At 51.8% G+C, this 17,687-nt stretch overlaps 1 protein-coding gene across 3 annotated transcripts in view; it reads right to left on the bottom strand.

Moving 5' to 3' along the window:
• NDUFS7 (NADH:ubiquinone oxidoreductase core subunit S7) overlaps positions 1 to 17,687 on the bottom strand; it is a 90,584-nt gene that overhangs the window by 46,253 nt on the left and 26,644 nt on the right. The window contains exon 1 of one of the 3 annotated variants that reach the window (XM_077978895.1): positions 4,892 to 4,895. The exons of the other annotated variants lie outside the window; for them this stretch is intronic. The gene's annotated coding sequence lies outside the window, so the exon portion shown is untranslated. Of the gene's footprint in view, positions 1 to 4,891; positions 4,896 to 17,687 lie in introns of those variants that run through there. 3 annotated transcript variants of the gene reach the window in all.

Here is a 17,687-nt window from a genome sequence, read left to right as displayed (position 1 = left end):
CACAGCATGAGACCTGTGTGAAGGCCCAGGTCATGCAGCCCCGAAGCCCGCCATGTCTCAGGCGCTGACACAGGTACCCTCTTTCTGGGCCATAGGACAAATGGGTTACCGCAGTCCTCCCTTATGCGAGGGTTCGCTTTATACGGTTCCAGTTAGCTGTAGTCAGGAATTTTTTTTTTTTTTTGAGACGGAGTCTCACTCTTGCCCAGGCTGGAGTGCATTGGCGTGATCTCGGCTCACTGCAAGCTCTGCCTCCCAGGTTCCAGCGATTCTCCTGCCTCAGCCTCCCAAGTAGCTGGGACTACAGGTGCATGCCACCACGCCAAGCTAATTTTTTGTATTTTTAGTAGAGACAGGGTTACACCGTGTTAGCCAGGGTGGTCTCAATCTCCTGACCTCGTGATCCACCTGCCTCGGCCTCCCAAAGTGCTGGGATTACAGGCGTGAGCCACTGTGCCCGGCCTACAGCCAGGAAATCTTAACTGGAAAATTCCAGCCCGGGCACAGTGGCTCATAACTGTAATCCCAACACTTTGGGAGGCTGAGTCAGGAGATCGCTTTACTGAACCAGGAATTCGAGGCCAGCCTGGGCAATGTAGCAAGATCCCTGTCTCTACAAAAAAAAAAAAAAAAAGATTGGGGTGTGGTGGCACACACCAGCAGTCCCAGCTACTTGGGAGACTGAGGCAGAAGGATCACTTGAGCCCAGGAGATCAAGGCTACAGTGACCTAGGATAGCACCACTGTACTCCAGCCTGGGCAGCAGAGTGAGACCCCAACTCAAAAAAGAAAGAAGTAAAGAAAAATGGCCAGGTGCAGTGGCTCACATCTGTAATCCCAGCACTTTGGGAGGCTGAGGTGGTGGATCACCTGAGGTCAGGAGTTTGAGACCAGCCTAACATGGTAAAACCCCTGTTTCTACTAAAAATACAAAAAAATTAGCCAGGCGTGGTGCTGTGTGCCTGTAATCCCAGCTACTTGGGAGGCTGAGGCAGGAGAATCGCTTGCATCCGGGAGGCAGAGGTTGTGGTGAGTCAAGATCGCACCACTGCACTCCAATCTGAGTGATAAGAGCGAGACTCCGTCTCAGAAAAAAAAAAAGGAAAAGAAAAGAAAAAAAAAATTTTCTGTAGAGACATGGTCTTGCTATGTTGCCCAGGCTGGTCTGGAACTTCTGGCCTCAAGTGATCCCCCACGTTCGACCTCCCAAAGTGCATGGTCTATGCCTCTTCCTCTTATAAAGACACCTCGTTAGATTAGAGCACACCCTTCTCCAATACAACCTCATCTTTTATTTTTATTTATTTATTTATTCATTTTTTGAGATAGTCTCTCTCTTTTGCCCAGGCTGAAGTCAAGTGGCGAGATCTCGGCTCACTGCAACCTTCACCTCCCGGGTTCAAGAGATTCTCCTGCCTCAGCCTCCTGAGTAGCTGGAACTACAGGCACGTGGCACCACGCCCGGCTAATGTTTTTGTATTTTTAGTAGAGACAGGGTTTCACCATGTTGGCCAGGCTGGTCTCGAACTACTGATCTCAGGTGATCCGCCTGCCTCAGCCTCCCAAAGTGCTGGGATTACAGGCGTGAGCCACTGAGCCCGGCCACAGCCTCGTCTTAACTAATTATGTCTGTGGAGACCCTACTTCCAAGGAAGGTCACATTCTGAGGTTCTGGGGAGATGAATATTTTGGGCTGACACTATCCAACATGGTCCAGCAAGGGTGAGTGTGAAATCAACCTTAGCTGTGTCTAGTAGCTGCGCCGTGGGGATGCCCCTCGTTTCAGTGCTACCTCGCTCCGCTGCACTCATGTGGGACACTTTCCACACTGGAACGTAATTACTGGTCTACACGCTTGTCCTTCCGCAGGACGCCGGCCTCCTGCGGACGAGCAACCGTGTGTCATTCATTCTCGCATTGTAGAGGATGAGAAAAAAATTAATTTTACCAGCTGGCACCAGAATTCATTTGAGAGACGCATCTGGGCTTGTTTAGGAAAATACCTTAATTAGGGCCAGGGGCGCGTGAGGGAGGCCTGAGGGCATGAGATAGAAAAAGGACCCACAAAGAGACCGTCGAACTCCTCTGCAGGAGAATGCAGCTGCAATCTGGGGGTCGCCAGAGAAGGACTGTGGAAGGTGGGGACCCAGAGAGGTGAAGACAGAGAGAGACAGCCAGAGAGACACAGGAAGGAGAAATGGGGGATCCGGACGTCCTCTAGCATTTCAGGAAGAGCAAGGGCTTTCGGGAGCTGGCCTCCCCCGGCTAACACAGAGCAAGATGGAAATGCATGTCCAGCTACTCATGAGGCTGAGGTGGGCAGATCCCTTGAGCTCAGGAGTTCAAGACCAGCCTGGGCAACACAGTGAGACCCCACCTCTACAAAAAAATCACAAAATTAGCCAGATGTGGTGGTGCACGCGCCTGGGGTCCCAGCTACTTGGGAGGCTGAGACGTAAGGATCATTTGAATACAGGAGTTCGAGGCTGCAGTGAGCTGTGGTTGCAGCACTGCACACCAGCCTGGGTGACAGAGCGAGACATTGACTCAAAGAAAATTGAGGCAGAGGCCACGCACAGTGGCTCATGTCTGTAATCCCAGCACTTTGGGAGGCCAGGGAGGGTGGATCGCCTGAGGTCAGGAGTTCAAGACCAGCCTGGCCAACATGGTGAAACTCCGTCTCTACTAAAAATACAAAAATCAGCTGGGTGTGGTGGCGGGTGCCTAAAATCCCAGCTACTCAGGAGGTTGAGGCAGGAGAATCACCTGAACCTGGGAGGTGGAGAGAGCAGTGAGCTAAGACTGTGCCATTGCACGCCAGCCTGGGCAACAAGAACAAACCTCCATCTCAAAAAAAAAGAAAAAAGAAAATTGAGGCAGAGACAGGCAGGCCTTGCTGGAGCCTGGGTAGCCCCAGTGACCCTGGCTGGCACCCAGCAGATTTGTGGGGTGTGTGTGTGTCCTCGTAAGGGATGAATTTTTTTTTTTTTTTTTTTTTGAGACAGAGTCTCGCTCTGTCTCCCAGGCTGGAGTGCAGTGGCGTGATCTCCACTCACTACAAGCTCCGCCTCCGGGTTTCACACCATTCTCCTGCCTCAGCCTCCCATGTGGCTGGGACTACAGGCGCCTGCCACCACGCCCGGCTAATTTTTGTATTTTTTTTTAGTAGAGACGGGGTTTCACCGTGTTAGTCAGGATGGTCTCGATCTCCTGACCTCGTGATCCGCCCATCTTGGCCTCCCAAAGTGCTGGGATTACAGGCGTGAGCCACTGCGCCCGGCCAATTTTTTTTTTTTCTTTTGAGACGGAGTCTCGCTCTGTCGCCCGGGCTGGAGTGCAGTGGCCGGATCTCAACTCACTGCAAGCTCCACTTCCCGGGTTTATGCCATTCTCCCGCCTCAGCCTCCAGAGTAGCTGGGACTACAGGCGCCCGCCACCTCGCCCGGCTAGTTTTTTGTATTTTTAGTAGAGACGGGGTTTCACCGTGTTAGCCAGGATGGTCTCGATCTCCTGACCTCGTGATCCGCCCGCCTCGGCCTCCCAAAGTGCTGGGATGACAGGCTTGAGCCACCGCGCCCGGCAAGGGATGGATATTAAGGTGACTTTGGGACCAAGCACCGTGGCTCACACCTGTCATCCCAGCACTTTGGGAGGCTGAGGCAGGTGGATCACTTGAAGCCAGGAGTTTGAGACCAGCATGGCCAACACGGTGAAACCCCGTTTCTACTAAAAATACAAAAATAGCTGGGCATGGTGGCGGGTGCCTGTAATCCCAGCCACTTGGGAGACTGAGGCAGAAGCATGGCTTGAACCTGGGAGGCGGAAGTTGCAGTGAGCCAAGATCACACCGCTGCACTGCAGCCTGGGCGACAGAGCGAGGCTCCATCTCAAAAAAAAAAAAAAAAAGATGATTTTTGGGAAAACTCTCGGAATTCACAAGAAACTGGGGAGAACCAAGCTACAAATTAAAACCACAAACCCCAGCCTCTCTGTGCTGTCAGATAACTGAGGCCCTGAGAGTTGGTTTGGCCACATTACACTGATTTGATGGGGGTGGGGGGCGTCGAGGGGCCTGGGGTGGTCCTGGAATAGGGACAGGATCAGTGTCTTTTCTATTCCGTTTCTTAGTTTTGACTGGTTACCTGGGGCTTGTATTAATTCTGTTATTGTAAAGCAAACAAACAAAGTAAAAAAAAGTTAAGACCCTTGGTAGGGTCTGGCTCTGTGTCCCCACCCAAACCTCATCCTGTAGCTCCCATAACTCCCACGTGTTGTGGGAGGGACCTGGTGGGAGGCAACTGAATCGTGACAGCGGATCTTTCCAGTGTTGTTCTCTTGATAGCAAGTAAGTCTCACGAGAGCTGATGGTTATATTTTATTTTTGAGACAGAGTCTCACTCTGTCACCCAGGCTAGAGTTCAGTGGTGCAATCTTGGCTCACTGCAACCTCTGTCTCCTGGGTTCAAGTGATTCTTCTGCCTCAGCCTCAGAGTAGCTGGGATTACAGGCATCCGCCACCACACCTGGCTAATTTTTTTTTTTGAGATGGAGTCTCCCAGGCTGGAGTGCAGTGACCTGACCTCGGCTCACTGCAAGCTCCGCCTCCTGGGTTCACGCCATTCTCCTGCCTCAGCCTCCCAAGTAGCTGGGACTACAGGCGCCTGCCACCACGCCGGGCTAATTTTTTGTATTTTTTAGTAGAGACGGGGTTTCACCGTGTTTGCCAGGATGGTCTCGATCTCCTGACTTCGTGATCCGCCTGCCTCGGCCTCCCAAAGTGCTGGGATTATAGGCGTGAGCCACCGTGCCCAGCCATTTTTTTTTTTTTTAAGTAGAGATGGGGTTTCACCATGTTGGACAGGCTGGTCTCGAACTCCTGACCTCAGGTGATCCCCCCCGCCTCGGCCTCCCAAAGCGCTGGGATTACAGGTGTGAGACACCTCTCCTGGCTGAGATCTGACGGTTTTGAAAAAACAGGAGTTTCCCTGCACAAGCTCCCTTCTCTTGTCTGCTGCCATGTGAGACGTGTCTTTCACCTTCCACCATGATTGTGAGGCCTCTCCGGCCACGTGGAACTGTAAGTCCATTCAACCGAGTTCTTTAGGCCAGGCGCGGTGGCTCACACCTGTAATCCCAGCACTTTGGGAGACCAAGGAGGGCAGATCACAAGGTCAGGAGTTAAAGACCAGCCCGGCCAATGCAGTGAAATCCCATCTCTACTAAAGAGACAAAAAATTGGCCAGGTATGGTGGCACATGCCTGTAATCTCAGCCACTTGGGAGGCTGAGGCAGGAGAATCGCTTGAACCAGGGAGGCAGAAGTTGCAGTGAGCCAAGATCATGCCATTGCACTCCAGCCTGGGCAAAAAGAGTGAAACTCCATCTCAAAAAACAAAAACGAAAACAAAAACAAAGAAGGGATTAAGGTAAAATGTCATATGGCTAGGCCCTAATCCACCGTGACTGGTGTCCTTATGAAAGAAGAGATTAGAGCTGTGCACGGTGGCTCACGCCTGTAATCCCAGCAGTTTGGGACGCTGAGGCAGACAGATTATATGAGGTCAGGAGTTCGAGACCAGCCTGACCAACATGGTGAAACCCCGTCTCTACTAAAATACAAAAATTAGCCGGGTGCGGTGGTGCATGCCTACAATACCAGCTACTCGGAAGGCTGAGGCAGGAAAATCGCTTGAATCCGGGAGGTGGAGTTTGCAGTGAGCCGAGATCACAATACTGGACTCCAACCTGGGCGACAGCGTGAGACTGTCTCTAAAAAAAAAAAAAAAAAAAAAAAAAATTAGCTGGGCATGGTGGCATACACCTGTAATCCCAAGCTACTTGGGAGACTGAGGTGGGAGGATCGCTTGAGCCGAGGAGTTTGAGACCAGCCTGGGAAACAGAGCCAGACCCTGTCTCTCCAAAAATTTTTTTTAAATTAGCAGTTAAGGCCAGGCACAGTTGCTCACGCCTGTAATCCCAGCACTTTGTGAGGCTGAGGCGGGCGGATCACCTAAAGTCAGGAGTTCAAGACCAGCCTGGCCAACATGGTGAAACCTTGTCTGTACCAAAACTATAAAAATTAGCTGGGCGTGGTAACACGTGCCTGTAGTCCCGGCTACTCGGGAGGCTGAGACAGGAGAATTGCTTGAACCTAGGAGGCGGAGGTTGCAGTCAGCTGAGACAGTGCCATTGCACTCCAGCCTGGGCAACAAGAAGGAAACTCCATCTCAAACAAACAAACAACAAAAACCAAAGTCATAGGCCAGGTGCGGTGGCTCACACCTGTAATCCCAGCACTTTGGAAGGACGAGGTGGGCAGATTACAAGGTCAGGAATTGGAGACCAGCCTGGACAACATGGTGAAACTCCATGTCTATGAAAAATATAAAAATTAGCCAGGTGCAGTGGTGGGCCTCTGTAATCCCAGCTATTTGGGAGGCTGAGGCAGGAGAATTGTTTGAACCCGGGAGGTGGAGGTTGCAGTGAGCCGAGATCGCGATACTGCACTCCAGCCTGGGAGACAGAGTAAGACTCCGACTCAAACAAACAAACAAAAAAAATCATTGCCGGGCGCGGTGGCTCAAGCCTATAATCCCAGCACTTTGGGAGGCCGAGGTGGGAGGATCACCTAAGGTTGGGAGTTCGAGACCAGCCTGAGCAACATGTAGAAACCCCGTCTCTCCTAAAAATACAAAAAATTAGCTGGACGTAGTGGCGCATGACTGTAATCCCAGCTACTCGGGAGGCTGAGGCAGGAGAATCGCTTGAACCTGGGAGGCGGAGGTTGCAGTGAGCCGAGATCGTGCCATTGCACTCCAGCTTGGGCGACAGAGTGAGAATCCATCTCAAAAAAAAAAAAAAAGCCTTTCATTTTAACTGTTAGGCATTTCAGGGCAGGCTGCACGGTGTCATCTGCATTTCAAAAACAAAACAAAACAAAACAAAACACTGCCGTTTGAGGATTTGTTTCCTGTCTTCTTTCTCCTTCCTTGTTCTTCTCTCCGACGTGGGTAATCCACAACCACCTTTTATTTTTCTTCAAGGTCCTCCATCATATTGTCTTCTATTGTTCTCAGCCAGTAACTTCCTTCTTTGTCTGAAACTCTCACACGCAGACACAGCCTGCAATTTGCGGACAACTGCCCCGTCCTCCCATCTCCCCCGGGAGACTGGGTGACTGCTGCACCTGCCACAGAGAACCCAGAATTCTCAGGGTCATCCCCAACTCTGCTTCAGTTTCTACCCCCAGACACACTGACCTCAAATGCGGATCTTGCAGGATTGTTATTTATTTATTTATTATTATTATTTTTTTGAGACGGAGTCTCACTCTGTCGCCCAGGCTGGAGTGCAGTCTTGTGATCTCGGCTCACCGCAACCTCCGCTTCCCTGGTTCAAGCGATTCTCCTGCCTCAGCCTCCCAAGTACCTGGGATTACTGGCACCCGCCACCACGCCTGGTTAACCTTTATATGTATATATTTTTTAGTAGAGACGGGGTTTCCCCATGTTGGCCAGGCTGTTCTCGATCTCCTGACCTCGTGATCCGCCTGCCTCGGCCTCCCAAAGTGTTGGGATTACAGGCGTGAGCCACCGCGCCTGGCGAGGTTTTAATTTCTTAAACAGATCCATATGGGATCTGTACATATCTGTCATCCGGACACAACAGTTTAATTTCCCATATGGATCTGTTTAAGAAATTAAAACCTCGCCAGGCGCGGTGGCTCACGCCTGTAATCCCAACACTTTGGGAGGCCAAGACGGGCGGATCACGAGGTCAGGAGATCGAGACCATCCTGGCTAATATGGTGAAACCGCATATCTACTAAAAATACAAAAAATTAGCTGGGCATGGTGGTGGTCACCTGTAGTCCCAGCTACTCGGGAGGCTGAGGCAGGAGAATGGCGTGAACCCGGGAGGCAGAGCTTGCAGTGAGCCGAGATTGCGCCACTGCACTCCAGCCTGGGCGACAGAGCGAGTCTCCGTCTCAAAAAAAAAAAACCCAGGTTTGACCAGGTGCCGTGGCTCATGCCTGTCATCCCTGCACTTTGGGAGGCGGAGGCAGGCGGATCATCTGAGGTCAGGAGTTCAAGACCAGCCTGGCAACATGGTGAAACCCTGTCTCTGCTAAAATACAGAAATTACCCGGGCATGGTGGTGGGCACCAGTAATCACAGCTACTTGGGAGATTGAGGCAGGAGAATTGCTTGAACCCAGGAAGCGTAGGCTGCAGTGAGCTGAGATCGTGCCATTGCACTCCAGCCTGGGCAACACAGCAAGATCCTGTCTAAAAAAAAATACTAAAATAGGCCGGGCGCGGTGGCTCACGCCTGTAATCCCAGCACTTTGGGAGGCCAAGGCGGGCGGTTCACCTGAGGTCAGGAGTTTAAGACCAGTCTGGCCAACATGGCGAAACCCCGTCTCTACTAAAGATTTATCCTGTGTGGTGGTGGGCACCTATAATCCCAGCTACTCATGAGGCTGAGACAGGAGAATCGCTTGAACCCAGGAGGCGGAGGCTGCAGTGAGCCAAGATTGCACCATTGCACTCCAGCCTGGGCAACAAGAGGGAAACTCCATCTCAATAATAATAATAATAATAATAATAATAAGATAAAATAAAAATGCAAAAGTCAGCTGGGTGTGCTGCCAAGTGCCTGTAATCTCAGCTACTTGGGAGGCTGAGGCGGGACAATTACCTGTACCCAGGAGGCGGAGGTCATACTGAGCTGAGATTGCACCGCTGCACTCCAGCCAGGGTGACAGAGCAAGACTTCATCTCAAAAAAAAAAAAAAAAAAAGAGCTCTCAAGCCAGGAAAAGACATGGAGAAACTGAATGCATGTGACTACGTGAAAGAAAGCCGTCTGCAAAGGCTCCGTGCTGCAGGATTCCAGCTATAGGACATTCTGGGAAAAGGCTAAACTACAGAAACAGTAAAAAGATCAGAGGCTGCCAGGGGCCGGCGGAGGAAGGGATGAATAGGCAGAGCACAGAGGATTTTTAGGGCAGTGAAGCTATTCGGTCTGAGAGTGCAAGGTGGGTGCAGAACATGGTACCTTTGTCAAACCCGCAGAAGAAGGCCACGCGTAGTGGCTCACGCCTGTAATCCCAGCACTTTAGGAAGCCAAGGTGGGTGGATCACCTGAGTTCAGGAGTTCAAGACCAGCCTGACCAACATGATGAAACCCCATCTCCACTGAAAATACAAAAAAAAATAGCCACGTGTGGTGGTAGTCACCTGTAGTCCCAGCTACTTGGGGGACTGAGGGAAGAGAATCACTTGAACCCAAGAGGTAGAGGCTACCGTGACCGGCATCGCACCGCTGCACTCCAGCCTGCTTCAAGAAAAAAAAAAAGGCCAGGCGCCGTGGCTCACGCCTGTAATCCAAGCACTTTGGGAGGCTGAGGCAATCAGTTCACCTGAGGTCGGGAGTTTGAGACTAGCCTGACCAACATGGAGAAACCCGTCTCTACTAAAAATACAGAATTAGCCGGAAATGGTGGTGGGCACCTGTAATCCCAGCTACTTGGGAGGCTGAGGCAGGAGAATTGTTTGAACTCAGGAGGTGAAGGTTGCAGTGAGCCGAGATTGCACCACTGCACTCCAGCCTGGGTGCCAGAGTGAGACCCCATCTCCAAAAGAAAAGAAAAAAATAACTAGCGCTGGGTGTGGAGGTGTGCATCTGTGGTCCCAGCTACTTGGGAGGCTGAGGTGGGAGGATCGCTTGAGCCCAGGAGGTCAAGGTTGCAGTGAGCTGTGCTCGTGCCACCATACTCCAGCCTGAGTCACAGATACAGTGAGACCCTGTCTCAAAAATAAATAATAAAAATAAATAAATAAGGTTCCCTCAAATCCACTTTGCAATGGACACATTTAGAGTGTCATGTTTGCGTAACTCTGGTCACCCGCCACGGTGGGTGAGATGAAGACTACAGCCAATATAATTACGGTACAGACAATTGTGAAGGCAAAAGGAGGGGGAAGGAAGCCCAAGTTTGATTCCTAGCCGGGGTCCAACCCTGAAGTGGGGGAGGACAGCCCGATGCTGTGGACACACTTCTCTGGGCGCCACTAGACCTTCTTCCTGGAGATTTTGTCGGCCTGGAGTCTGAGCCAAGGCTCTTGGGGACTTAAAAAGGCAGAGCCATCCTAGCTAACATGGTGAAACACTGTCTCTACTAAAAATACAAAAAGTTAGCCGGGTGTGGTGGCGGCGCCTGTAGTCCCAGCTACTCGGGAGGCTGAGACAGGAGAATGGCATGAACCCGGGAGGCGGAGCTTGCAGCGAGCCGAGATTGAGATCGTACCACTGCACTCCAGCCTGGGTGACAGTGCAAGACTGCGCCTCAAAAACAACAACAACAACAACAACAACAACAACAACATGCTAGTACCTGATTAGTATCTAAGTACTCCAGTATCTGTTTACTCTAATACCTAGTTACTTTAGTATCTAGGCACTCCGGGATCATATCGTTTCTGGCATCGAATTGCTGTATCATCCAGGTACTCTAATCTAGTACATTACATATTGTGTAGGTTCCCTACTATCTAGTTTAAGACTAGCATCTAGGCCAGGCACAGTGGCTCAAGCCTGCAATCCCAGCACTTTGGGAGGCCAAGACGGGCGGATCACGAGGTCAGGAGATCGAGACCATCCTGGCTAACATGGTGAAACTTTGTCTCTACTAAAAATACAAAAAAAAAAAAAAAACCAAAAAAAAAAACAACTAGCCGGGCGAGGTGGCGGGCGCCTGTAGTCCCAGCTACTCGGGAGGCTGAGGCAGGAGAATGGCGTAAACCCGGGAGGCAGAGCTTGCAGTGAGCTGAGATCCGGCCACTGCACTCCACCCTGGGCGGCAGAGTGAGACTCCGTCTCAAAAAAAAAAAAAAAAAAAAGACTAGCATCTAGTTACTCTGGCATCTAGTTATTCCGGTATCTAGTATCCAATTACTCTAGTATCTAGTGACACCACGTGTCTACGATCTAGTCACTCCAGTATTGGTTACACTAATCTCTAGTATCCACTTACTCTAGCAACTGGCTACTCTAGTATCTGGTTACCCTAAAACCTAGTTACTTGAGTATCTAGGCACTCCAGTATCATATACTCTCTAGCATCTAAATATTCTAGTACCCAGGTACTCTCGTATGTAGTATATAATATATTATGTAGATACGCTATTATCTAGCTAATATTAACATCTAGTGGCCGGGCGCGGTGGCTCACACCTGTAATCCCAGCACTTTCACTTTGGGAGGCCGAGGCAGGCAGATCACGAAGTCAGGATATCGAGACCATCCTGGCTAACAAGGTGAAACTCCATCTCTGCTAAAAATACAAAAGATTTAGCCGGGCGTGGTGGTGGGCACCTGTAGTCCCAGCTGCTCGGGAGGCTGAGGCAGGAGAATGGCGTGAACCCCAGAGACGAGGTTGCAGTGAGCCGAGATCATGCCACTGCACTCCAGCCTGGGCAACGGAGTGAGACTCTGTCTCAAAAAACAAAAAACAAACAAAAAACATCTCGTTACTCTGGTATCTAGTGACTCTGCTAATATCTCATTGCTCTAGTATCTAGTTAGTTTAGTAGAGTATCTAGTATCCAATTGCCGCATTATACAGGTACTCTAGTATCTAATATATATTTAGTAGGTACCCTACTATCTAGTTAAGGCTAGCATTTAGTTATTCTGGTATCCAATCACTCTAATAGCTAGTATCCAGTTACTCTAGTACCTAGTTATAGTAGTATCTAGTAACAAGTTACTCTAGTATCTGGTTACTCTGGCATGAAAGTATGAGTAGATACTACTAGATACTCTAGTATCTGGGTGGTGTCTAGTTACTCCCGTATCTGGCTACTCTAGTTACACCAGGCACACACGGAATGTTCCTGTATGTTTCTTTACACCTTTCTGTGATTCTATAATTATTTCAGAATTAAAAGTGTTTTGTGTTTTTTTTGAGTCGGTGTCTGGCTCTGTCGCCCAGGTTGGAGTGCAGTGGCGCGATCTCTGCTCACTGCAAGCTCTGCCTCCCAGATTCATGCCATTCTCCTGCCTCAGCCTCCTGAGTAGCTGGGACCACAGGCACCCACCACCACGCCCGGCTAATTTTTTTGTATTTTTAGTAGAGACGGGGTTTCACCGTGTTAGCCAGGATGGTCTCCATCTCCTGACCTCGTGATCCACCTACCTTGGCCTCCCAAAGTGCTGGGATTACAGGCATGAGCCACCACGCCTGATCTAAAAGTTTTGAAATACATTAAAACATGTTTTAAAAGCCAGGCATAGTGACTAACACCTGTAATCCCAACGCTTTGGGAGGCTGAGGCAAGAGGATTGCTTGAGCCTAGGAGTTCAAGACCAGCAGGGGCAACATAGGGAAAGCCCTAATAAAAGTTTTTTAAATAAATTTTTTTTCTTTTTTTTCTGAGATGGAGTCTTACTCTGTCACCCAGGCTGGAGTGCAATGGCATGATCTTGGCTCACTGCAACCTCTGCCTCCCAAGTTCAGGCGATTCTTGCGTCTCAGCCTCCTGAGTAGCTGGGACTACAGGTGCACACCACCACACCCAGATAATTGTGTATTTTTAGTACAGATGGAGTTTCACCATGTTGGCCAGAATGGTCTTGACCTCCTGACCTCGTGATCCACCTGTCCCAGCCTCCCAAAGTGCTGGGATTACAGGTCTGAGCCATTAAGTAAAATTTTTTAAAAGGACTTCCTTGAGATGTCAGCTCTCCCCCAAAGCCGGCGGGGCTGTAGTGTGCAGGGCAGCAAAGGGCCACCCACGTGGCCACTCCCAGGTGGGGGACCCTGAGTGTCCCCTGAAGCACGGTGGGAAGCAGGGTCCCTGCAGCAGGTGCTTCCCACCTGGACCCTGAGTGCCCCTGACTCCGGGTCCCCCACCCTCCACTCCAGCCAAGACTAAGTCCCATCCCTCCAGGAGGCGTGGAGGGGCCCCTCTGTGCAGCCTCAGCTACACCCCTGGGGTCCCTCCCTGGATGTCTGCCTCCACCGAGACCTGTGAGTGAACAGTCTGAGGGGCCCTGGACAGTGGTGGTCCCTCGTGGGAGCTGTGGGACCCACAGGCCCAAGCTCTCTGGGGACAGGGCCTTGCAGAGGGCGTGGGCTGACGCATCTGAAACCCGTCTCCTTGTGGAGAATCCCTTGGCACAGTGTGTCTCTGCAAACCCCTGCTGGGACCGGGAACGCCTGCCAGGGAGCGGCTCTGCATCCTGTCATAAAGAAGGAGGGTGTTTATATTATGCAGGACAACTCAGGCTTCCAGAAGCAACAGGAAAAAAACTCCTTTCTCAAAACACAGACAGGGGAGGTCCGCAGGGATCTCGCGGGGGAAGGTGACCACAGTGTCCCTGGGCAGGCGGCGGCTTAATGTGCAGAGCCTCCGGGAGTCACCGTGACCCAAGTCTTGTGGGTGCTGCGGTCCCCACACTGGTGTGGGGCTGGATGTTTTGTTTCTGTTTTTGAGACAGAGTTTCGCTCTGTCACCCAGGCTGGAGTGCAGGAGCGCGATCTCGGCTCACTGCAACCTCCGCCTCCCGGGTTCAAGTGATTCTCCTGCCTCAGCCTCCAGAGTATCTTGGATTACAGGCACACGCCACCGTGCCTGGCTAATTTTTGTATTTTTACCAGAAACGGGGTTTCACCATGCTGGCCAGGCTGGTCTCGAACTCCTGACCTCAGGTAATCCACCTGCCTTGGCCTCCCAAAGTGCTGGGATTACAGGCAGGAGCCATGCGCTTGGCCCAGGGGGTTTTCGAGAATCTGGCTGAACACTGGATTACCTGCTCCCTGAAGGACCCTGCCTGGCCAGGACGCCTTCTATTCAAAGCCAGGGTAGAAGCTGGGCGCGGTGGCTCACGCCTGTAATCCTAGCACTTTGGGAGTCTGAGGTGGGTGGATCATAAGGTCAGGAGATCGAAACTATCCTGGCTAACGTGGTGAAACCCCATCTCTACTGAAAATACAAAAAATTATCCGGGTGCAGTGGCTCAAGCCTGTAATCCCAGCACTTTGGGAAGCCGAGGCGGGCAGATCATGAGGTCAAGAGATCGAGACTATCCCGGCTAATGCAGTGAAACCCCATCTCTACTAAAAATACAAAAAATTCTCCGGGCATGGTGGTGGGCGCCTGTAGTCCCAGCTACTCTGGAGGCTGAGGCAGGAGAATGGCATGAACCGGGGAGATGGAGTTTGTAGTGAGCCGAGATCACGCCACTGTACTACAGCCTGGGCGATAGAGCGAGACTCCGTCTCAAAAAAAAAAAAAAAAAACACACACAAAGCCAGGGTAGAGGACACAGAAAGGTAGGATGCCCGCTCCGGCTCCTCGCAGAGATGAATGGTGGCAGTCCTGAACCTCCAGGCAGGATGGTGCCCTCTGCGGACCTGGAGTCTCTCGAGTCTCCTCAACACAGTGCCAGTCCCCAGGACAGAGGGGGCTTGTTAGGAGGAAGCCTTTGAGAGCAGCTCCCGGCTCCTTCACAGCCACCTGCAGAAAATGCTCCTGATGCCAAGAAGCGCCTGGGGGTTGGGATTAGAATCCACGGTGACCTTGACAAGTTCAAGAAGGGCTTTGGCAGCGGCTGAGAGTGAGGTGCCAGGCACCCCAGGGGCACGAAACCCACAGAGAGACGGCAGGTGGCGGGCACTAGGGTGGAACCACGTCCCCCACAAAACATCCACGGGCTGCAGTTGTAACCCCAGGACCTTACCTGGAAATAGGGTCTTTGCAGAGGTAATCAGTTAACATGAGGTCATTCTGCAAGACAGTGGGCCCTGATCCAATGTGCCTGATTTCTTTACAAAGACGGGAAATTTGGCCGGGTGCGGTGGCTCATGCCTGTCATCCCAGCACTTTGGGAGGCCGAGTCAGGTGGATCACCTGAGGTCAGGAGTTCGAGATTAGCCTGGCCGACTTGGTGAAACCAAGTTTCTACTAAAAATACAAAAGTATGGCCGGGCACGGTGGCTCAAGCCTGTCATCCCAGCACTTTGGGAGGCCGAGACGGGCGGATCACGAGGTCAGGAGATCGAGACCAGCCTGGCTAACACGGTGAAATCCCATCTCTACCAAAAAAATACAAAAAACTAGCCAGGCAAGGTGGCGGGCGCCTGTAGTCCCAGCTACTCGGGAGGCTGAGGCAGGAGTATGGCGTGAACCCAGGAGGCAAAGCTTGCAGTGAGCTGAGATCTGGCCACTGCACTCCAGCCTGGGCAACAGAGCGAGACTCCGTCTCCAAAAAAAAAAAAAAAGTACAAAAGTTAGCCAGGCGTGGTGGCGGTCGCCTATAATCCTACCTACTCGGGAGACTGAGGCAGGAGAATCACTTGAACCGGGCTGGAGGTGGGGCGCAGGTTGCAGTGAGCCCAGATTGCAGCACTGCACTCCAGCTTGGACGACAGAGTGAGACTCTGTCTCCAAAATAAATAAATAAATAAATAAATAAATAAATAAATAGGGGTGATTTGGGCCAGCCATGGTGGTGGCTCACACCTGTGGTCCTGGCACTCTGGGAGGCTGAGGTGAGAGGATGGCTTGAGCCCCGGAGGTGGAGGCTGCAGTGAGCCACGATTGAACCGCTGCACCCCAGTCTGGGCGACAGAGCAAGACCCTGGCCTGCAGACTGTGAGATGGTGACCGTGTGCCGTTTCAAGTCACCAGGTTTGTGGTCTTTTTTTTTTTTTTTTTTTTTTTTTGAGACAGAGTCTCGCTCTGTCGCCCAGGCTGGAGTGCAGTGGTGCAATCTCAGCTCACTGCAAGCTCTGCCTCCCAGGTTCACGCCATTCTCCTGCCTCAACCTCCCGAGAAGCTGGGACTACAGGCGCCCGCCACCACGCCCGGCTAATTTTTTTTTTGTTTTTTTAGTAGAGATGGGGTTTCACCGTGTTCTCCAGGATGGTCTCGATCTCCTGACCTTGTGATCGGCCCGCCTCGGCCTCCCAAAGTGCTGGGATTACAGGCGTGAGCCACCGCGCCCGGCCGGTTTGTGGTCTTTTTACAGCAGCTTCGCCAGAGGCCCCCACCACGCGGAGCCCGGAGGAAACCAGCCTCGGAATCACAACAGTAACCAGGGACTCCAGGACGGCAATTCCAAACCCCACACAAACAAAGCTGATTGTAGAAAGGGCCCATGTATGAGCTCAAATGGAGGAGACGCTGGAGAGATGCCGGGGGCCCTGGGTGGGTGGCTAACACGGTGGTCCCCGCAACTGCCCCAAGCTTTCCACGCCCTGTGATGCAGGGGCTGCCTCTCAGTCACGGGGGTCAGGATAGGCGACGCCCCTGATTTGCCCTGTCTTTGCTATTGATTTTTTTTTTTTTTTTTTTGAGATGGAGTCTCGCTCTGTTGCCCAGGATGGAGTGCAGTGGCTCCATCCTGGCTCACTGCAAGCTCCGTCCACCTCCCAGTTTCAAGCGATTCCCCTGCCTCAGCCTCCTGAGTAGCTATGATTACAGGCACGTGCCACCATGCCTGGCTAATTTTTGTCTTCTTAGTAGAGACGTGGTTTTGCCATGTTAGCCAGGCTGGTCTTGAACTCCCGACCTTGTGATCTGCCTGCCTCGGCCTCCCAAAGTGCTGGGATTACAGGTATGAGCCACTGCACCCGGCCCTTTTTTTTTTTTTTTTTTTTTTTTTTTTTTGAGACGGAGTCTTGCTCTGTTTCCCAGGCTGGAGTTCAGTGGCGCGATCTTGGCTCAGTGTAACCTCCCGGGATGAACCTCCTGGGTTCAAGTGATTCTCCTGCCTCAGCCTCCCGAGTAGCTGGGATTACAGGTGCCCGCCACCACGCCCGGCTAATTTTTGTATTTTTAGTAGAGATGGGGTTTTACTATGTTGGCCAGTCTGGTCTCAAACTCCTGACCTCAGGTGATGCGCCCGCCTCCGCCTCCCAAAGTGCTGGGATTACAGGCATGAGCCACAGCACCTGGCCCCAAGTTGTTCTCTAAAACCATACTCCCATGTGGCATCCCTAGATATGGATCCAGGAACTGAAACCCTGACCTACTTCTCGGGAGTTGGAGACAATGCATCTCAGGACACAGGAGGAGAGGGACACATGCCTCAGCACCTTCCCAGCTGGGAAACATATTTGCAGTTTTTGCTGGGACGGGCTTAATAACCCCATCCCAGACAGCCGTGTCAGATCATGACAAGAGAAGTGGTCATTCCGAAAAGATGAGGGGGATGATAACAGAAGCACAAACGGCTAACGAGCGTGGGAAAAAATATGTTGGCTCCTAGTGGTGAATTTTGTAAAAGGGAGAAACCGGCTGGCGCGGTGGCTCACATCTGTAATCCCAGCACTTTGGGAGGCTGAGGTGGGCGGATCACTCGAGCCCAGGAGTTTGGGACCAGCCCGGGCAACATAGTGAGACCCGGCTCTTCAAAAAATGGAAAAATTAGCTGGCCGTGGTGGCGGGCGCCTTTAGTCCCAGCTACACAGGAGGCTGAGGCTGGAGTCGAGGCTGCAGTGAGCCATGATTGTGCCACCGCACTCTAGCCTGGGTGATAGAATGAGGCCCTGTGTTGCTGGAGCACAGTGGCATGATCTTGGTTCACTGCAACCGGCGCCTCCCAGGTTCAAGCGATTCTCCTGCCTCAGCCTCCCAAGCAGCTGGGACTACAGGCGTGCGCCACCACACGCAGCTAAC

Source organism: Macaca mulatta, chromosome 19 (genome assembly GCF_049350105.2).
Source record: "Macaca mulatta isolate MMU2019108-1 chromosome 19, T2T-MMU8v2.0, whole genome shotgun sequence".
Lineage (NCBI taxonomy): Eukaryota > Metazoa > Chordata > Mammalia > Primates > Cercopithecidae > Macaca > Macaca mulatta.
The sequence above is the reverse complement of the archived record's forward strand: the minus strand, read 5'-3'. Positions and strand labels throughout refer to the sequence as shown.